The following is a 22,399-nucleotide window of genomic DNA, read 5'->3' as shown; positions in this document are numbered from 1 at the left end:
TCCATGAGAACGAGTTTCTTGAAGAGGTATTTGACAGGATCCATTTTAGAGTATATTTTGACGGAGTAACTAAGCATGTAATGGCATAGCTTCTTCGTTGCCCACACAAGAGCGAGGCATGTCTTCTCGAGTGGCGTGTATTTGCACTCGTACTCCAAGAACTTCTTACTAAGGTAATAGATAGCTCTTTCTTCTTTTCCTACGGTTTGAGCTAGCATGGCGCCCATGGCCATTTCAGTTACCGTGAGATATAAACCAAGAAGTTGATCTTGTTGAGGTGGTTTGGCTAATATCTCCTTGATTCGTTCGAAAGCCTTTTTACAATCATCATCCCACATGGTGTGATTTGTTTTCTTTAACTTCTTGAAGATAGGTTTACAAATCATGGTAGGTTTCGAAATGAATCGACTTATGTATTGCTCCTTACCTAGGAATCCTCTAACTTCTTTCTCCGCTTGAGGTTGCGGCATTTCGATTAGAGCTTTGATCTTAGAAGGGTCTATTTCTATTCCTTGTTGGCTAACAACGTATCCCAGGAGTTTACCAGATGTTACTCCGAATGCGCATTTCTGAGGATTGAGCCTCATGTTGTACTTCTGTAGCCTTGAGAAGAATTTGCGAAGGTTCGCAATGTGCCCCTCTCTATCCTTGGACTTGACAATCATGTCATCTACATATACCTCAACTTCTTTATGCATCATGTCATGTAAGAGCGTAGTTGCGGTGCGTTGGTATGTAGCTCCGGCGTTGATTAACCCAAACGGCATAAATGTGTAGCAATAGGTTCCCCATTGAGTGACGAAGGCGGCCTTATGCATGTCTTCTATCGCCATCTTGATCTGGTAATATCATGCGTATCCATCCATGAAGGATAGTAACGGGTGATCTGCTGTATTATCCACCAATATGTCGATATGTGGTAAAAGAAAGTCATCCTTAGGACTCGCTTTGTTTAAGTCTCTAAAATCAACACAAACACGTATTCTCCCATCCTTTTTGGGTACGGGTACTATGTTAGCTACCCAGTCTGAGTACTCGGAAACTTTGATGAACCCGGCTTTGAATTGTTTATCGACTTCTTCTTTGATCTTAAGAGCCCATTCTGTCGTCATTCAACGAAGCTTCTGTTTCACGGGTTTGAAACCCCTTTTACTCTTCGTGTTATCTTGAATGCAATTCTGTTTACGATGATACTGAGGATGTCCCTGTCGATCCCTGTCATGTCTTTGTAGGACCATGCAAAAACGTCTTTGAACTCGTGCAGGAGATCTATGAAACTGGCTCTTTCGGTAGGGCTCAAGGTCGTCCTTATCCTAAGTTCTTGGGGTTCTGGTTCGGTTCCTACGTTGATGGGTTCAGTGTTTTCTATTACTGGCCCCCCTTCCCCCTCTTGTAGTATTTTTTTGGCTATGTAGGGAGGTATCTCGATCGAGTCTGGATCTGAGTCATCCTCAGTATCATCGTAAACAGAATTGCATTCAAGATAACACGAAGAGTAAGCAGAACCAGATTTATTCATAATAAAATTTGAGAAAAGTTGAAACAAAGAAGCCATCTGATCTGTAGCCAGTGGCGGTAAAGGGACAGCTGTTGGGACATTTCCCGAACTAATGTTACTACTTGATGTTAATTTAGAAGAAACAAGGGGAATGGGAATGTCGATAGGAGGAGACTCTCTAGGAACTTCTCCAGACTCTGACTCTGACTCCGATTCTGACTCGAATTCATCGTCTTCTGGTTCTCCTTTGAACATCTCTCCTTCTCCAGTGGTGAGCTTGAAGAGTCTTCCTTGATTCTTTGTCCACTTGATCGACTTTCTCCATCCTTTCTGCTGATTGGTGTTTGTTTCTGTGATTAGCACGGTAGGGTTGAAGTGATCGTCGTGAAGTATCATGGTAATGATCTCATCCTGCGCGGCTCTAACAAATCGATCTTCTCCAAATAGTAGACTAACAGCTTGTTCGTCTAAGCAAGGTACTTGACGAGTCTTGACGGTAGGAACCGTTTCTGGAGGAATGAAGTAGCAATCGTGAAAGATCTCGATTCCGGCTAGCTTCTTTTCGAGGTAGTGCCAAGGCTCGGGAAATCCGTGAAAGATATCTTGACTTCCTTCCCTAACGAAGTATCCATTTAGGGTAGGGAGGTAGGGTCGCATTTGGATTCCCATATTCTTACGATTTTGAACTTGAGTGAGCATCTTGAGAACTTCCTCTTTAGTGGGTTTGTATCCTAGTCCAAGTGGTATTCTTTGTGAGGCAATAGGGTGCAAAAGTGTCCCTTCGGATAGGATTCAAAGGCATTCTCGGGAAGTATCCCTGGGATTTGAGTATGTGGTTGAGCACTAAATTAGAGTAGGGATTGAAGTATAAGGGTGCCAACTCACTTTCTATGACATTTATTCTATGGAAGCCCCCAAGTTCATGTACTGGATCTGCAAGGACTTGATTACTTGACTTCTTTTCGATTACTGCCTTGATGGGTGACGAGGTGATCGTCACCACTTTAGCATTTGGTGGGATTTTGATTTTCTGGTGGAGGGTGGATGTCCACTATTTGGAAGTTAACCTTTCGCTCAATCGGCCATGTGGCTTTGGTTAGGTTAACAAGTCCCACTACCTTTCGTCGTGTACCATCATATGCGCGAACACCTTGGTTGGTAGGGGTCCAATCCGACTCTTTCATGCCCAATTTGTATGCCGTTTTCAAGGGTATGACATTGACTGCGGAGCCATCATCTACAAAAGTCATTGGCACTTTCTTCTTTAGGCAAATGGCAGTGATATAAAGAGCCAAGGATTACTTAGCTTTGGTGATTCTTGGAAGACCAAGTTGACCACGTCGTCGGGTGTGGTGTTATGTGCCACATTTAGTTTGGCCAAGGCTTGCAGTAAAGCTTGGCGATGTGGGAATGAGCTTGCCACTATTTGCCAGACTGAAAGATCAGCCTTTATCTTCTGTAGTTGCTTTAGCAAATGGTCGGCGGAGCCATCTTCATTATCATTTGGTGTGACCACATTGGTTGGACCATTCGCTATGGGAACATTTTGAGAAGTGTTTTGATATGGGCGTCCCGAACGAGTAAGGTGGTCTACATCTTAATCTTCACAATTTTGGACTATTTGCTCACTGATTTTGACTAGGTAGTGTTCAGTGTGATACTCATCTTCCTCATCTTCGGCACATATTCCATTGATGGCAGCGAGTTCCCTCATTCTTATGATTTCGGCCTCCAATTGGATAATTTGGTCGACTAGTTCATCAACCATGGCTACTACTTCTTGCATTGTAGTGTTTTGAGAGAAGACTAGTGATGTACATTCCTTAGTTGTTACGTTGGGATCACGTAGAGTTGCCGCTGCACTCTCTAGTTCCATGACTTGCCTATCCACACTTTTTGCCCATGCAATGAAATCGGTGATGGTTGGGGAAATGGCAGAGTAGTTCCCTTCATTCTCTATTGCATGAATTTCATCTTCGACTGGAGAAATGAGGTGTGAACAATCTATGGTAGATTCTTCACTTGTAATCATTAGAATTCCAAGAGGATTCTGAGCGTTGTTAGGCTTACCTCCAGGCGGTATTGGTAGGCGACCGTCTTCAATCATATCTTGAAGTACATTTTTCAGTTTGTACCATTTTTCTGTATCATGTCCCTTGCCTCTATGGTATTCGCAGTACGAATTCTCATCCCAGAACATAGATTTCTTTTCTGGTTTGGGTGTAGGGCATATGAGTTGAAGTTTACCCAGTTTCATCAACCTTTTTAGAGCATTGGAATATGTGTCCCCAAGATTTGTGAATTTCCTTGGTGGGGTACTCTTCTTAGATGGCTCGAGAAGGTTAACTTCATAAGTTTTGCTAGTAGAGCCGTAAGAACGACTTGTTGAGCCTTGATATCCACGACCTACCGTTTTGGACAAGAGCCTTTTACGGATGTCATCTTCGATCCTTGTTCCTAGTACGGTTAAGTCTTTGAAGGTCTTAATGTTTTGGTACCTCAAATGACTTGCATAGATGGGCTTTAGGTTGTCCACGAATTTCTCCACGAGGGTAGCTTCATCTGGACGTTCAACAAGTTGAGTACTAGTCTTCCTCCACCTACTTAGGAAGTCGGTGAAACCTTCTTTGTCATTTTGGGTAAGAACCTCTAAAGTGCGCATGTTGACTTGGATTTCAGCATTATCCGCGTATTGTTTGGCAAACTCAATTGCGGCATCGTCCCAGGTAGCAATCTTCTTATGCTCTAGAGAATAGAACCATTGTTTCGGGATGGTGTCAAGAGATGAAGGAAAGATTCTTAAGAACATCTCGGGTTTAATGCCTTTGATATACATGTAGTCCTTGAAAGCACGGATATGGTTCAAAGGGTTTTCATGCCCCTTGAATTTAGGGATATCTGTCATGTTGAAGTTGGTTGGCAACTTGGAACTTACGGCTTCATATTTGCGATTACTTTCCCTATAAATGTCATCCCCTTTGAGATACATCAATTGTTCCTCCAAGTATTGGAGTCGTTTCTCAGCTGTAGTCATACCTGTGGGAGGGTTTTCGTCCCCGAAGTTAGTCACAAATTCATTAGACACTTCACTTTCTCGAGGAGGGATCCTCGTTTCCACGGAATATATTCGGTCTTCGATTGGGTTAAGGCGATCGTACACTTGGTCTTGAGTGACTTGGAGACGAGCTAGCGCGGCTAGGATCTGATCATTACCATTCATGAGTTGGTTGAAGTTCACGTCGCTTGTTTCAGGCATCTTGGAAACTGAATAAGAGTTCGACGACGAATCAAAACACGATCGACCATTCTAGCACACTTACCTGAAAAGAAATGTTTTGACTCGTGAAGTGGGAGTGTGCCACTTGTGTCAAGTGAGTTTTGAGGAAATGACAAAGTTTAAAGATGTTGGTCCTAGTCAACTTTAGTGTAGTTGTAGGAGTGAACTCGAAGTGAGGTTTTTAAATGAGTTTTGAGGCCCGAATTTTGACTCGATAATTGGACAGAGTTTCGACTGGTTTTGCACTAATATTAGGCCTAAGTTTCAAAATCTTTACCTTTTTAAAAGGGATTTTGATTTTACAAAAAATCGTCATGGTTTTGTTTAGAAATGGTGATCACATAAGGTACACACATTACACAAGCATTATAACGGGATGCTGAGTGCATTTAGAAGGGTTTTGGTTTTAAAGTGTGGGTTGCTATACCGAACAATCAAACTCGAGGTATGTGGAGAGGCTCATACCAAACAAGAGTAAGGCTGATTCCTAGTCCATTTCCTCAAGTAGTGAAAGTCCTTGATACAAACAAGAGTAAGTACCATGGTATGGATGACGTCAATCGCTATCCATCCTTAGGCCCAAATAACAATTAGGACCGTTTAGACAGGACGATTGGTCGAATGGGTTGAGTTGGGCCTAGGAAGGCCGAATGAAACGATCTAGGAAGACCGAGTTATGAAAACCGACAATTGTCTTGTACAAACTATTCCCTAACCTTGTTCAAGTTTCACCCTTTTGGCTACACGTAAGTGTATTAACCCCAGCGGAGTCGCCAAACTGTGGACGCGGGCCCACGGGGGAGAAAAGTGAAGCAACCTCTTCACTCTTGGTTTGTTTGCATTTGTGGAGTCGCCACCAATTTATTGTGGAAAATTTGAAACCGTTCGAATACCTCGTTTCATGTCAAGACACAAAGTAATGACATGAACACTAAGCACTTGTTACCCTTAGCATTCTATGTCTAGAATGACTCTCGTGGATGCCAATGAACACGGATGTTCACAGAGATCTGGAGTAAGGGGTAAGGGTACGTATTAGGAAGCTCTTTTGATCGAACACCTAATCCCGCCCGCCTCGATTGCGGTCTTTACTAATGATTAGGGAAATTGTTTATACTTGATATGTTGTCGATTATATGCATGCAATGCAACATCCAATAAATTGATCCTAGCATGTGAGAATTAATACTAAGTCGATTAACACGAAATTTAACATGCAATAATGTCGAGGTAGAGATTTAGGTTAATTTCATGTGAAAGCATACAAACAATACAATAAAAGAAATACAATAATAATACCATAAAGGAAAATTACAATAATTATATCGGATTTAATGATTTATGTCGAAAATACATTTAAAACGGATGGTTTTAGAAAAGAAAGAATAAATGAATAAATGAACAGATTATGGATGATAATACGGATAATAGTTAATTAAAACACGTAACTAATAAACTAGGTCAAAGCAGAAACGGGAGTTCAGGGATAGAAATCAACCGGGAACAGGCGCAGCAGAGCTGCGTCCCTTGGAAGAGGCGCAGTAGTCGCTGCGTCTGTTCCTGGGTTGAGTTCTGGCTGTGAATTCAGAACTGCAACTCGTTAATGTTTATTGGTAAATTTAATGCTTGATTAATGAATAATTGACTCGGATGAAAACGATTAACATATTATTTACATGTGAATGAGGTCATAAAAACGATAAAACATGAATGAAACTGATTAGAACGAATTATTTACAAGATTAATGAATTAATTTCAAATTAACAAACTAATCAAATTAATTAGACTAAACAGATTATTAATGATGAATTAACGATGGTGAAGGTAAATAACAGATGCGAATATATCAAGGATGAATTCCAGAGATTCAATATGGGTAAATCGAACCTCTAGAAACCCGAATTGACTTAATGACGAAAACCCGTAAATATGGATTATAAGGGATTTAAGTCGGGATTTTAATTATGAATTAAATAATAAATGTTTACATGTTAGAATTATCATACTAGAAATTATTACGTTAATAAAACGATGAACAATCGAAGACAAAGCAAAAGCAATCAGACGAACAAAAGACAAAAGAAGAAGAAAGGAAGCAGGAACTGCGGCAGCCTCACAAAGAGGCGCAGCAGGTACTGCGTCCCTTCGAAGAGGTAGACACAAGTGTTTGAGCGATCACTTGACGATAAACTTACGAACTGTCACAAATCGTTCCGTATACCAAACATGCGGCCCAATCATCACCGGGTGGCTTGCGGGAGGTGCGGAAATGAGGTATCTACAAAAGTTGAGATCATTTCTCTAAGTTGGGTGTATTTATTATCAAGAATTTGATTTTTTGTTTTGGTTTGGCGTTGCGAGTACCGTCTTAGATCCACTTATCCATAACGTGCTTTGGCACAAACCATTTCTATCCCTTTAACCAATTTGCCACCCTTATTGTCCTTAATACATGTACTTTTGTCTACATATGGTGATTGCATATTAGGGTGGGGAATCTCTATCACATTAGATTGCATGCATGTTTCATAAGTTGAGTGAGTGTTTGTAACTTCTTTCTATTCTTCACTTATAACTCACCCTTACATACTTATGAGTGCATGAGTGAAATCCGCGAGAATCCGACTAATTTGTCTTGCGAGATCAAAAGGTATTTGGCATTTGTCTATAGTATGGTGACTTGAGACTTGAGCTACGTTTTCTATTTCCCGTGCCTTTGAATTTGTTATATTGGTACACTTTTGTCATTACTTTGTTACAGAGATGGATAGCTTGGGATTTGTATGTGCATTAAACATTAGCTCTGAGTTGTTTATTCGCCATTTGTATGATTACCTATTGTATTGTGTGTTGTTTTGCTTGAGGACAAGCAAAGATATGGTTTGGGGGAGTTTGATGGGTCATAATTATATACATATTTATGCCTCCCCTTAATTGATTTTGATACGGTTTTGGTGCTAGTTTATATTATTTACATTCCTTTTATGTTTGAACGTTGATACTTCCGCTTTTTTGATGTTTAATGCAGGAATGATGCATTCGAGGAGCAAAGGAATGAAATTGGCATCGCGTAGTAGGCATTGAGGAATACACGGAGCATGGCACGAGAATTCATAAGAATGAAGGAAGAGAAGTTAAGAAGAAAACACGAAGAAAAGAGTAGGAACAAGTAGTGCCTCGATCGAGTAGAGCTGGGCTCGATCGAGGAAGCACGTACTCGATCGATTACAATGGGGCTCGATCGAGGAACCTCCAGTTTCTATAATTTCCGCAAATATCCTTAAGTCGGTTATGTTTTATTATACCAAAACTCGTACTCTAGGTTATTTACGCTTTATTTTCTGTAGGTTTAGTATACTACTCTACAAACTCTCTAAATACTTTGTTTAGTTTATATTTATTGTTCTTCCTTCCGGATCTAAACATTGCTATTTTACGGTATTGTTCTAATCTTTCAATAATTATAATTTCAAATACTTGTTCATCTTTTATGTTCTTAATTATGCTTTCAATTATTGCTAATGTTGTTATTGTTATTCGTATGAGTAGCTAAACTTATCAGCTAGGGTGAAGGGCAATCTAGGTTGTTAGAGGGGGATTAATATTGATGAATTGATTGTTAAATTGCTTTCCATTGTTGTTCAATTATTGTTCTACTTCTAATTAGTTGATTACTGATCAGAATCGGTCAATTCGTATCGCATAAACTGGGATTATCACCGACGGGGTTAAGACAAGTATTCGCCACGATAATTGAATTAGACCGACTTAATGATAGCGATTGCATGTTAAGCTAGATCTAAAAAGACATATTAGAATCGACCGATCATATGACTTTCAACAATACAAATCGCTCAATCAATGAATTAAATCCTACCCTTTGATAACTACCTAGTGAACCAGAATCCCTCGACCCTTTAATATTATTGTTATTCATCGTTTATTTAGTTGCAATTAGTTGTTAGATATCAAATCAACAAAACCCCCAAAATTGTTACTTTAAGACAAACTTATATATAATCAGTCTAGATAAATTAACTAGCCTCCATGTGGATTCGACCCTGACTTACCGCTAGCTATTTTGTTAGTAGTAGTATAGGATTTATTTTGACTAAAGCAAACGACTGAAAATAACCTTGTCAGACTTTGTTCAACACTACCTATGACGAATATTGAAATTTCATATGGATTTTTGTCCAAATTCACACTTTTTAAAAATCAAGGTTCTTTAGGTGAAAATTTCTACTTTCTTGTTTAATACCTAGCTTAATTGTTCTAAGAGACCTTAACCCTTGCTAGTAATGTCGAATATTGCCTTACATTTGAAATTTTGTCTTAAAGATTTACTTTTAAAATATTCGAAACTTTGATGTTCATGTTTAAGTTTCGATTTATTTCCGTGTTTAAAATTTAGTTTAATTAACTAATAAGGTTACTATCTTTGTTAGTAACGGCATGAATCTTCTTGAATAAAAATTTCATCTTAAAATGTTGCCCAATTTTTTTTTGAAATCTCATAGTATATATGACTAATTTTGATTTTTCCACCCAAAAAATGATCTAATTGTTTCTTGGTACTTAGTCCTTGTTGATGTTGCATTATGATGTATTAGACTGGGAGTTTTGCCTTGAAAATCGCCTCGGGTTTCGACCTGTATGTTATTTATACTGAAAAAGTTGATTTTATACTCCATTCTTATCTAATTATGTCATAAAGTTTCAAGTGTTGTTTATATGATGTTAGACATGGTCTTAAATTTTAAAAATCTTGTCTTCTTGATTTAATTGAGTCATAAGAATTCAATTTTGGTAGTAGTATTATGTGTCGCCTTAACGCAAATATTGCCTTAAAATTTTGCCCACTTTTTTTAATATCGTAGTTGATGTAAAATAACCACGATTTTAACGACTTTTAGAGTAAAATTGCAGCGGAATTATGTACTGTAAATTTTTATGAGTTTTTGTGTATAAATTGGAACGAAAAATAAATATGGATATGAATTAGTTGTGAAAGTCTCGCAAAACCCCTCAACTAAAACTAGGATATGACGTGAAAAACTCTCCTCCCTCACAAGGAACTCAAAACTGAACACGAATGGTGGCTCTCACCTCGCAAGGTTCGAATCACACTGAAATCTCAACCTCGCAAGGAAGAAATAAAGAACTTATAACTCGCAAGCAATAAGCTAACAACAAGAAACTCTTGTACTAATTCTTAAACTCCATTTGATTGAATAAACTGATTACAAAGACCCTTATTTATAGTGCTACGATTGACATCCTATTCATAATAAAAGACAATAAAATCTTTCCGAAATTAAATAGGAAATAATAATAACTACTTTTGATGACATTAAGAAACTAGTTTTCCTAAACTTATTATCAAACAAATAATAAAAAGTTGACTCGAATTAGGAAACTAATAACTAGACTCGATTTAGGAAAAGACAATTAAAGATCGATCCCAATTGAGCTTCGAATATGTTGTCACGTCATTTTTGTCACCCGCGTAAGAATTGGACAGCCCAATTTAAAACGACCATATCTCATTCGTTACTTAACTAAATAAAGCGTGTGACTACTGGTTGGAAATCTAACATCATGTACTTTCATTTCGAATAGAAATCACACCAAAATAAACCATATTTTGGATAGATATAGCTTTTAAATCAAGTGAACGAAACTGAAAGATAAGAGTGACTTGAACCTTGAAGCTTTTAGAAGTGCAGGGGTTGAGAGGTCCCGGGTTCGACTACCAGCTGGGGTGATGATCACTTGGCCACTGCAGCCCCCGAAGGGGGTGGCTTACATGGTCCATGTGGTGGTGTGGGAATGCATGGGCCCGAGGGGGATTCAACTCCTTTGTCATCAAAAAAATAAAAAAGTGACTTGAACTTGCATTTTGAACATATACCCATGTCCCTCCTGTATCAGTAGTGTACATGGCCAAGTTTTATTTTTTGTTTTAAAGCATGGTTTTATTATTTTGTAGTGTTGCAGTCTTTGTTAATAATGCTTTGTGTCGTCTTCAATTGAAAGTTTTGCCTTAAAGTTTCTCCAAGTTTTGAAAATGCCCGACATTCATATCCGAGTTTTGATTTCATGTCTCTCTTTAGTTTAAACGTGTTGAGATTTTTGATAGCTATTCTCAATATTGTATATCGCTTCGAATTGGACTTGCTTAAGTGGTGATGATGGTGTTATGAATAAGTGAATAGTGAATGGGAATGAGTTGTATATGAGTGCATGTTGACAAGGTAGAGCATGAAGATCGAGGGATATAAAAGGTAATAGTAAGCTAATAGACTTTTGAGAAAAGAAACTTTTTACATTCGTATTAGTATTTTGTGATCAAGTAAGCATTATTTGGTGGTCTAGAAGCGTTAGTGCATTAGAGGATTAAAGTGAAGGGTTGTAGTGTAAATTGATAGGTAGCCTATGTTTGAAAGTTGGAAGTACTAGGAAGAGACTTAGTTTATACCAAGTCTTGAGTCGAGTGAATTGATTGTACGAACCTATGGATGGTGAGTGAAAATTTTAAGTGATGGGAAGTAGTTGATCGGATGATGAGAGGTATCTAGCAAAATGTTATAGTGATGTTTGGTGGCGAAACTACTTGAGAGTAATTATATACGTGGTTATGTGAGACTCCGACCCTACGGATGTTAACATAAATGTTGCTGGCAAAGTTGTCTTCTAGTTATTCAGTGCAACATCCATGTTGTGCATTGTGATCTTGTTGTAGTGTTTGCTTGAGCTGTGATGTTGTGAAACCAATTTTGAAATATCATGTTTACGTTAGTCGTACAACTTGGATATTTATTTTAATAATGTTATCATGGTGCCCATAAGGCCAAGATGTCATTTTAAATTCGTTTAGTAGGCGGTTTGTTAGTCACGGTTGGGAGTTATCTACATGTATAGTGGTATAGACAAGCTTGGACGATTTTGCGACGATCCGGTTCTACAGGTGACACTCGGCCAAGTGCTCCGTTCACTCGACCGAGTACCGCCTGCTCGGCCAAGTGGCCTGCTATGGACCTTGTTTTGTTAAATTTCGACCAAATATTGGGTGTATGCCATGTTTTGCTGTCTATGTTAGTCGACTTATGCTTAGATGAGCATGATAGCCCATAGTGGGTGATATTCTTATGAGTTGTTTACGTTTGGTCATATTATGTGACATTTTACTATTTCAAGGTGCAATTAAATGAAAACTGTTATTTGACATGGGTATTATGATGATAAATGTAGTATGATAATGTCGTGTGGTGCATGTTACTTATCGTTATTTTATTTTCTGATAACGATGTTCTTGTCATGTGATGGGTGCAAATTATGTGTCATAAAGTGGTTATTTGCATGGTTGAGTATGGTAATCTTACTTAAACGGAAGTGTTGATGATGGATGGAAACGAGTATGGAAGCACATGTGTGTTGGGGAAATGGGAGTGTTGAACATGATGAGTCACGTCACGAGTAATTTTGACATTTCTTAAATGTTTCATGGAGACCTCATATTTTGTAATTTGACGTGATATAAATATATATATGACGTAAAATATATATATATATATATATATATATATATACATATATATATATATATATATATACATATATATATATATACATGATAATGTTTGAGTCGTGATAGATATACATGCATAACCAACGTGCGCTGGGAGTGGCTTAGAGAAGTAGAGTGTAAGCCCTCGGTTGACCTCGTGCTTTGACATTCGGGAAACTCATAGACTCGGACTTATATCAACGGTATAATGAACATACGATATTTGACTATAGACTCGTATAGTAGAGAAACGGTTAGTAAATCCGGGAAGTGATGGCTTGCGGCATTAGATGACAAGTCCCTTGAGAGTACTTTTTGAGTTTTGGGCGTTCAACTTTCGGAACAAGTTCTCTTTTAGGGGGAGTGAACGTAAGAATTGGGAATTTAAAGAAGGAAAATGAGCGTAGTACGTATATGAGTAGGGTATGAGTCCACACATGAGTATAAGATAGGTTATACGATAAAGAAACGTGTGAGCTTGTGTAAGCCTAGTAAGAGAGAAGAGAATCATATTGGCATAATGAGAATGATGATGACTGTAAGAACCTCGAAAGAGTACTTGAGAATCGGTGATGAGACTTTAGGGCGTAGTTGGAAAGGAAAAATAGTGAGGTGAACTTTGGGGACAAAGTTCGTATTAAGGGGGAAGAGTGTAATACCCCGTAATTTATAATTATATAAATTATATTGTATTCTATAAATTATGTATGAGACGACGAATAAAATAATAAGGATAATGATATACTTGCACCCACCCATATGTACATATCCCACCTACTCTTATCTCATCCACACTCGCCTGATCACAATTAACAAAATCAACACACCAAGATTATAGAAAGATGAAAAGAGAGAAAAAGGAACGGAGATTTGAAGGGACATTTTGTCCTCCTTCCTCGAGATCTTAAGGTAAGAGCATTTTATGCTAGCCCACATGTTAATTAATTTATACCGTTGACCCGCCATGACCTTGACCCACCTTAGGCCGTCGTTAACCATCTTATTGACTGCCGTTGACCATCATAGCTCGGGTTTGACCGAGTTATTATATGCTTATTAGTGTTGTTGTTATACCATCTTTGAGCTACATTATTACCCTTCATTTGTGATAGACCTAAGGTAGTCTTGGGTGGTTATTATTCTGGGTTGTGAGGAGAGTACGGTAGCGGTTGTGGGTGGTGGTTTGGGTGGCGGTAAGGGGTATAAAACGGGTCGTAAAGGAATGCATACGGGTTATTGTTGGTTATGGTTATTGTGGTTGGTTGTTGCTGCTGTGGTCCTGTTTGGTGGCGTGTGCGGAGGTGTCGTGGTGGTTGGGCAGTATCCGTGACCACCGTGGCTAGAAGGGGGTAGTGGTGGCTCACGGTCGTGGTGTTTGGTTGGGTTTTGGTGTGTGTATGGTCGTTTATGTGGGTATACAGCGGGTTGGGGCTGATGTGTTGGGGTCTCGTTTGTGGTTTATTGTGGGGTGTGTGGTGGCTATGGTGACGTAGTACACGGTGGTGTTGGCCGTTGTCTTAGATGGTTTATGAGGGCTGTTTTGGGGGTGTATGTCTTGAGGTCCTGTTTGGGTATGTTTGTGAGTTTTCGGGTATGTAGAATTCTAAGACGTATTTTATTTAATTATTATATAATTTAGTAGTAATTAAATTAGTAGTAAGTATGCCTATTTATTGCATTTATTAAGGTGACGGTTTTATAGAAGAATATTATTAATTGGATTGCTTATGTAGTATGATAAAAGCTAGGTTAATCCTACTCGATTTCAATATATTTGAATGGTCATATGAGTCATATTGAGTGGTCATTGCATTATAACATGTTGTCGTGAATAGTGAGAATTTATATTCATATCGTATTTGGGACCTTGCATCATGATGAGTCGGTAATTGACATATTGCATGGTATCTTGCATTTATTATGTTGTCATGTATATTGGAGGACATGATGGATTATGGTTGGTTACTTGTTGTTCAGGCGATGTAAGGCGGTTCGGAGACCGTGTTACGCTCGGGGTCGCCTCATGGAGCCTCCCACTGTAAGAGAGATGTGCACATCAATGACTTGAGTACGGATGTACTCGTTTGGTTGAGGCACGACGTCTGGCAGGGGATCTGAGTCGCTCTCGGGCCCGGTACCATGGGCGTGTTCCAAGTACCTATTTATGAGGTGGGGTGTCGTGGGCGTATCCCTGACACCGGTGGTTGTGGGTACAACTGGGCGTGTCCCGGTAACGGCATAGTGATTATATAATAATGTCTCATTCATAACATTTACATGTTGCATAATTATATATCATGTTGTTTCTTGTTTATTTATTGAAACTGACGTGTGTGTGTGTCTATGTAAATTGTCACCTATTTCTGGAGTGGCCTGTGACGATCCATATGATATTTTTGATCATATGGGAGCAGGTTGAGTGTAGGTTGGTTTAGTATCACCCGGAAGACGGGACGCACTTTGGACTTTTTTTTTGGTAAAAAGCACTTTGGACTTGGATTCGAGCTACATAGTTGGATGCCTTAGATAGTAGTCGAGTTGAATATGTTTAGTTCACATTTATTATTCATGTATTCATTCATTATTAAATACCTACACTTGTTATTTATTTAAGTTGTTTATGTAATACTTCGCATTTATAAAGACTGTACTTGGCCGAGTAGACAATCCACTCGGCCGAGTGGAGCCCACTCGACCGAGTGGAGGATCGAGTGGGATTTGGTGTGGGGCTGGAAGTTTCTGAAACTCGGTCATTCGCTCGGGTGAATGGTCACTCGACCGTGTGGAATATAACTCAATCGAGTGGACCGGACACTCGACCGAGTGCCAGGTCAAGTCCAGTTTTACGCTATAATTGGTTGGTGGAGTGTCGCTTTCGAACCTTATCTTTTCAGATTTACCCCACCTAAAATCACTGCCCAACCTAATCTTACCACTCTCTAAACTCTCTCTAAACACTCACCAACAACCACCTAAACTTATCCTCAAAAAACCTAGTCTCCACAAGTGAAGAGTTCTTGTCATCCTTCCTCCTTAGTTCATCCACATCATTTTTAAGTCGATTTACACTTTGTTTCCTTAATCTTATCTTGTAAACCTTAATTTATCCTAGTGTATTAGCGCATATTTAATTACGTTTATGGGTAATTAAAATGGGTAATTAGTATGTTTATTATAGTGTATTATGGTAAAGAATGTAGTAATTTATTTGTATAGGAAGCTTCATTAAGGAGCATTTCTAGGCCCTAGCTTAAGGCTTTGTGAAGATAAGCGTGAGGTAGTATTTTCTCTAGTTAACTCTAATAATACGAGTGTTTAATTATACATTGATTGTCATTAATTACACTTGTCTTATGGTAGTTGCATTATAACATGTTGTTGGTAATTATGATTTATGACATAATATGGTTTCATGTTAATTATGCATATGGTAGAGTAAGAATGGTTAATTGTCATATAAATGGTTAGAATGCATTATAACATGTTAGGAATCAATTACATGAAAAGAGGTGAATTAATGAAGGATTGAGCATTTTGAGATATATTATGTTTGGTGAAATTACATGACTTTTCTTGTTGGAAAATGATTGTGTTGGTTGTATTTGATTGGTATTGGAGGATGGTGAAGTATTTAGTTGTTCTTATGGAGACGGATGGCGGTTGGGAAACCGTATTTCGCTTGAGTCACGCCTTGGAACTTCCCACTCTAAGGGGGATGTGCATATTTAATACTTGAGATTTAGAGGGACACGTGTGGTTGAGGCACGATGTCTGGTAGGGGACTTGAGTCGCTTTCGGTCCCGGTACCACGAACGTGTTCGGAATACCAAGTGTTGTTATGTGGTGTCTTGGCCGTGTCCCGGCCACCGGTTATATGGAGGTGAGAAACTTGGAGAAAGGTTGTCATACATCTCATACACTTGTCGGATGTATAGTTGGTTGTATTAACATTTAAACCATGAGCATTTAGTCTTTCTCATTAGCAATTGAACATTTGTAATATTAAGCTAACACTCGGGTTTTTAAATATCTATGGTGAACCATATGGTGATTTTCGCCCATATGGGGAGCAGTGATTTGACAGGTTATCTTGCTTAGATACGAAGGCTTGGGAGCGGTCTTCACTAGTTGTCATCACTTGTGGTTGTCAAGTTTTTGACTCTTTAAACTCCACTTTCTTTCGATTTGGTTGTACTAAATGGGATGGTATTTGTATCCCCTAACATGTAACTAATTATTTAACTACAAATTATTTATCTAATGTTTATCGTCTTATACTCTTCTTTTCTCGTTTGTTCGCAGAACAAGCTTGGGAAACCAAGTCTTGTGACACCTCCATGCGTTAGGATTGCCTTGAGGAAGGGTCCCGACTTATGGGGACATATGTATTATACACCCACCTTATATACTACAACCTACCCCTTACCCACTCATCATATCCACTCACAAAATCACAATACAATCCACACAAACATGAGTGGAGAAAAAAAAGAGAAATTAGAAGAAAGGAGATTTTGTCCCTCCACCTCAAAATCATAAGGTAAGACCGTCTTATACTAGCTTATTATAACACCCCCATATATCGGGCCCTTCCTCAAGAAGGCATTCTCGACACATGGAGACATCACAAGACTTGGTTTCCCAAGCTTGTAGTGTGAGCAAACAAGTCAAGAAAAATTTACGACAACAAACGTAAATAGATAAGTATGAGTTAGATAAATAGTTAGAAGTTTAGTGGATGCAAATTCCATCCCATTTCATACAACCCAGTTGAAATAAAGTGGAGTATAAAATGTCAAAAACTAGATAAGCATAAGTTGCGACAACTAAATGAAGACCGCTGACAGGCTAAATCGCAAACCTATCAAAGATAAACCAATAGGCCTAAACTAATGCAGTAAAGGAAGTCAGGATCATATCTACAGGGAGACAAAAGTCTATTTTCAATTCTAAGTCAGCCAGAGTCACAAAATTCAGGGGTTTATTGGTTTTGTCTATTAACTAAAGTAGCAAGCAAATTAAATTATATTAAGGAAAATGATTTCAATTAAGAGAAAGGTTAGGATATCGGGTCACCACGGTCAACAACGATCAAGGTAAGGTCAATGGTTGGCATAAAGACGGTCTGGGAGGTAATGAAAAAGTCCTTCCGGTCCGTTATTCGCCATAGAGTACAAATCTAGCTTTCTCTCTAATTTGGATGGTCTATTGCTTGTTGCAGGTCTAACTTCTTCCAATCTCTCGGTCTAGGTCGAAGTTTCCCGGGTCAAACAATCGATTACGTCGACTTAACCACCTAAAAGCTATTAGATTCTACGATTAACAACATAGATAAATATTAATGACAGACCTAATAAACAAATTATGATCGTCTTATAACCATGCATGGATTCCCTACATTCCAGCAAGAGAAATTAACAACTCATAAATTAAATTAAACAGAGAAAAAGAATAATTGAATGCATAATTAAAATAGAGGAAGGGAAGGAAAACTTAGTCTTGTAATAAAAGGAAATAGAAGAACCATGTCTTTGATAGTGCGTCAGTACAAAAGCAAGAATGAACTTAGTCTATGATATACAAATGCAACTACAACAGGATCCTCAAAATGCTACTTTAATTCAGAAAGAAATTTCCATTTATTTCTGAATCTATGAAGAGTCAATCTGACATGAGAAATAGCCTCCTTATCCATAAAACTAAGACAAAATGGCTTGAGCAAGGGGATAGCAATACTGCTTATTTCCATGGAGTTATTAAGCAAAGATGTAATCAGAATAAGGTGATATAAATTGAGGACCAATATGGACATACCTGCAATGACAGTGAAGGAATTTAAAATGCCTTCCTGGATTATTATCAGGTTCTGCTAGGCAGTAGCACACCTACTGAGATGGTAAGAGATCAAGTTATAAACACAGGGAAATGCTGCACTAAAGGTCATGCTGACATTTTAAATGCACCTGTTACTACCCAGGAGATTAAACAGACTTTCTTTGCCATTCCCATTGACAAATCTCGGGGACCTGATGGGTTCACTAGTGGTTTCTTTAAAGATAGCTGGCAAGTTGTTTGACACGGCTGTCGCAACCCTATAAAAAATAAACCAACCCGCTCAACTAACATAGTAGAGGTAAGTCGGGTATCGTACTCTACAGGGAGGCTATTATATCTACTTGCTATCCTAGTCTGTCACGGTAAAAATTGGGTGTTTGAGTTTGTTTTCTAACCAACTAAATGAGATTAAAGGAAAGAGAAAAGAGAAATAAAAACAATAAAGAAAAATAAAGGATGTGATCAAATAAAGAGAGAAATGCCAGGATGTCGGTTCACCATGGTAATTAGTCAATTCTGTCATAAATATATCAGTCGGTCTAATGTGAGAAGGGTAAGGAAAGGTCCTCTCGGTCCACTTTCTGCCCTAAAATACAACTAACTTAGCTCTCGCCCTTATTAGTGTACTCTACCGTTCGTAACAGGTCTGTTAATTCCAATCTCTCGATCTACGTCTGAATTTAACCGAATTAACTGGTTTAGAAGCGTGCACTTAACTAAACGATAACAATTAAATTGTTATAAAACAGTTCTCACATGTAAACCATCTAATCTATTTACAACGTCATTAATTCACTACCATGGTCCCCTAATCCTAACATAGATAATTTAGCTACTCATAGTTATAATGAATAAAACAATAACAATAATGGATGAACTAAAGGAAGACATGATATAAGATAGATGATAAATAAGTATTAACATGAACTAGTAATAAAGCTAATTAAGACATAACTTAAGAACAAGGGATTAAGAGTATGAAAAGAGGAAATAAATTAGATCAAAAGAGTGAAGAAAGATTACAAATTTTCAGATCCGGCAAAAGAGAGCAAAGCAACAAATGAACAAGAGAAGAAATAAAGTGTCTGCCTCAAAGTAATTAAGTTTCTGAGTGATTAAAAGATAATTAAACCTAATCACGTCTTCTCTATTTATATAGAGAAGATATTTTTATTAACCTAAGCATACTTATAATACTAGATAAGCTTACATGAAATAAAATCCCGTGTTCAGATAGAAATCCACTCAATCGAGGAATTTTAATATCCTCGATCGAGTAAATCTTCAGCCAAACCTCTCGATCGAACAGAAGACATGTTCGATCGAGAAACCCCCAAATACTACCTTTCAATCGAGTTCAGCAGGGACTCGAACGAACATTTGTGACCACCAAAACCACTCGATCGAACAGAAAGGACTTCGATCGAGTACTCAGCCACTGAACGAGCTTGTTTCCTTCGTTGGTTAGCTTACGAGACCACTTCACGCTTCCCGAGGCATAGTAACACCGCTCCAAATCTTCCATCTCTGTAAATGCATGCTAAGGGGACTGAAAAAGGTATGATTCCGCTACTTTCGGGTCCATTCCTACAAATACGGTAAACCAAACCAAAGTACCCTATTCGGGGCATTTCGCAATATAAAACTACGAGAATTTCATGGAAATACGTTCAATAAATGCCAGAAAGGACTATGTAAAATGCACGTATCAAATCTCCCCAAACCGAACCTTAACTCGTCCTCGAGTAAACTATATGCAAACTAATGGAACGGAAAAGAAAACTCAGAGCTTACTACAAGTTGTCCACTTAAACCAATTTAATGCTAACAAAACTGACACTTATAGCCACAACAGTCAAGTGCAAACGAGTTGTATGATCTTTATAAATAAGCTGAACTGTCGACCTTGCAAGACCTTTAATAATGGACTGTCACGGGCCACTCTTCTCTCATGAAGCAAAGGTTAAGTATTTATATGTAAGAGAGAAGGAAAATAGTCGCTCACCTAAACTACGACCCACATAGACATGCATGCAGCTAATATGATAGACAATTCTAACTACCGTACACACATTCCAACCAAGTAAAGTCCATCACAGCCGAGGGCTTACAAAAGATATGGTAAAGTGAGGCGACTAGAAAAGAAAAAGCAAATCATTTATGGGATTATGAGGAATAGTCGAGCTAGCTACCTAACGAAACCATACGAACCAATATCTGATTCTTAACCATCTCAAAATTTAAGCACAATGCCCTTCATTTTGGCACAAAAACTCACTAACCAAACAACAACTACTCATAAAATATAGATAAAGCATAGGAGTAAAACAGTCTATAACAAAACATTTTCATTCTTTTTTTTTCTTTTCTCTTTTTTTTTTCCTCACGGTTTTCTGATTTTTATTTTTTTACTTCACGTTTTTTTCTTTTTTCTCCTCCTTCCTTCTTTCATAAATTACCAACTCCAAAACAATAAAAAACGAGCCAAACTCGAATAAATAGACAGAATTCCCCATAAACACACTAAACTAGCTTGACAGGCAGGCTAAATTTGGATGTAGTTAAGGGTCAAAAAGGCTAATTTGGATAATAGTGGAGTTAAATGGGTAAAAATGAAAGAAAGGGGAAATGTAAGCACCTCCCTGCATGTGACACCAACCACAAACCCATGTATGTAGGTAAAAAGTAATTGAATTTGATACACGTGCAAAATAATGAAACATGATATGCAAGGAGTATACTACTCTCAATTCCTACATGAACTGGTCATAAATGACACCAGTTATAAGGTTCTAATATCTAAGAAATAATATGTAGGTTGCCACAATTATCAGGCCAAGTCTATTTGATCAGCTTTATTTTTAACATTAAGTCGTAGATTACGCAAATGACAAAGCTAATAAAATGACAATTTGTTGCTAGGCTTAAGTGAAATGACAAATTATAGTGCAATATCATCATTGAAATCTACCGTTCTGACTCGACCTAAATGCAAAAATAAACGTGAAACAACTTTTTTTAAAATGTTCGAATTTTTAATTTTTTTTAATTTTTCATTAATTTTTTTTTAGAAAATAAAATACAATGCAAGCGGAAATACAATAAACGTGAATGCAAAACAAATGCAAATACAGACTCAAAGGATGCAATACCCTCCCCAAACCAAAACGGATAACGCCCTCGTTGTCCACTAGCATACACCAGAAGAATAAATGGGGAACGGAAAAATTACAACCAATAAATAAACAAATGAAATAAATAAAATGGAGATGAAAAAGAAATAAAAGCAGAAAATACATACAATATATACGAACATCCCCAAACTAGCTAGAAAACTGGGGAAATGAGTAGACCAGCAGCTACTCGTCGACCTCCTCCTCCTCGTCAACCACCGTGTAGGTGGTGTCAGTCTCTTCCTCTCCTCTCCTCCTCTGACGACCACTTGTAGCAAGGTCAGCTCTATGCCTCTCCTCCCTCACAGAGGTATCTTCCTCGCTCTCTGGTTGTGGGTACCCCTCCGCCGGGTACCGGTAGAAGGAAGGGTGTGGGCAGCCGTCATGAACAGGACGCCCTCTCATTATGTGGTACTCATATAGAGGGAACAAGGCAAGTGCTTGATCCTGCTCTATACGAGCCACTCTATTGCACATCTCCAAAAGAAGAGCGTCACGACGCCCTTCGTCCATGACCTCGGGCGCCTCAAAAGCAGGAGGAGCAACAAAATTAGCCGTCAAAGCCGACTAAGGGACAGAGGGTATATGTAACACTCCCATACTCCAAGTGCTTTACCAGGACCACTTAAGGCATGGAAGTGCTACCATCTCCGTTACCCGAGACAATGATAATCAAATAGACAATAACGAAACGTGCTTAAATGATTACGAAGTTTAAGTGATACAACTAAACTCCAAATCTGTTAAAAGAAAATACAACTATTCTCAAATGTTAAACCAACTAGCTAAAGAACAACGTTCGACACAGCAGAAGACTTCTAAAACAGCTCGTGATGACTCAACCCAACTATCCCATGCGCATCAACCAAACCTGCTCAACAACTGCTCACCACCCCCGAATGGAATACCACTGTTTTTAAAACATTTAAACGGCGTCAGCACTAATTACATAAAACAAATACCATAAAGGAACAATATCACAAACAACTCAACAAACCCTAGTCTCCATCTCAAATCTCCACACAACTGACTACACACTAAAGTG

The sequence above is a fragment of the Silene latifolia genome, chromosome 10, assembly GCF_048544455.1.
Source record: "Silene latifolia isolate original U9 population chromosome 10, ASM4854445v1, whole genome shotgun sequence".
Taxonomy (NCBI): domain Eukaryota; kingdom Viridiplantae; phylum Streptophyta; class Magnoliopsida; order Caryophyllales; family Caryophyllaceae; genus Silene; species Silene latifolia.
Note: the sequence above shows the minus strand (reverse complement) of the source record.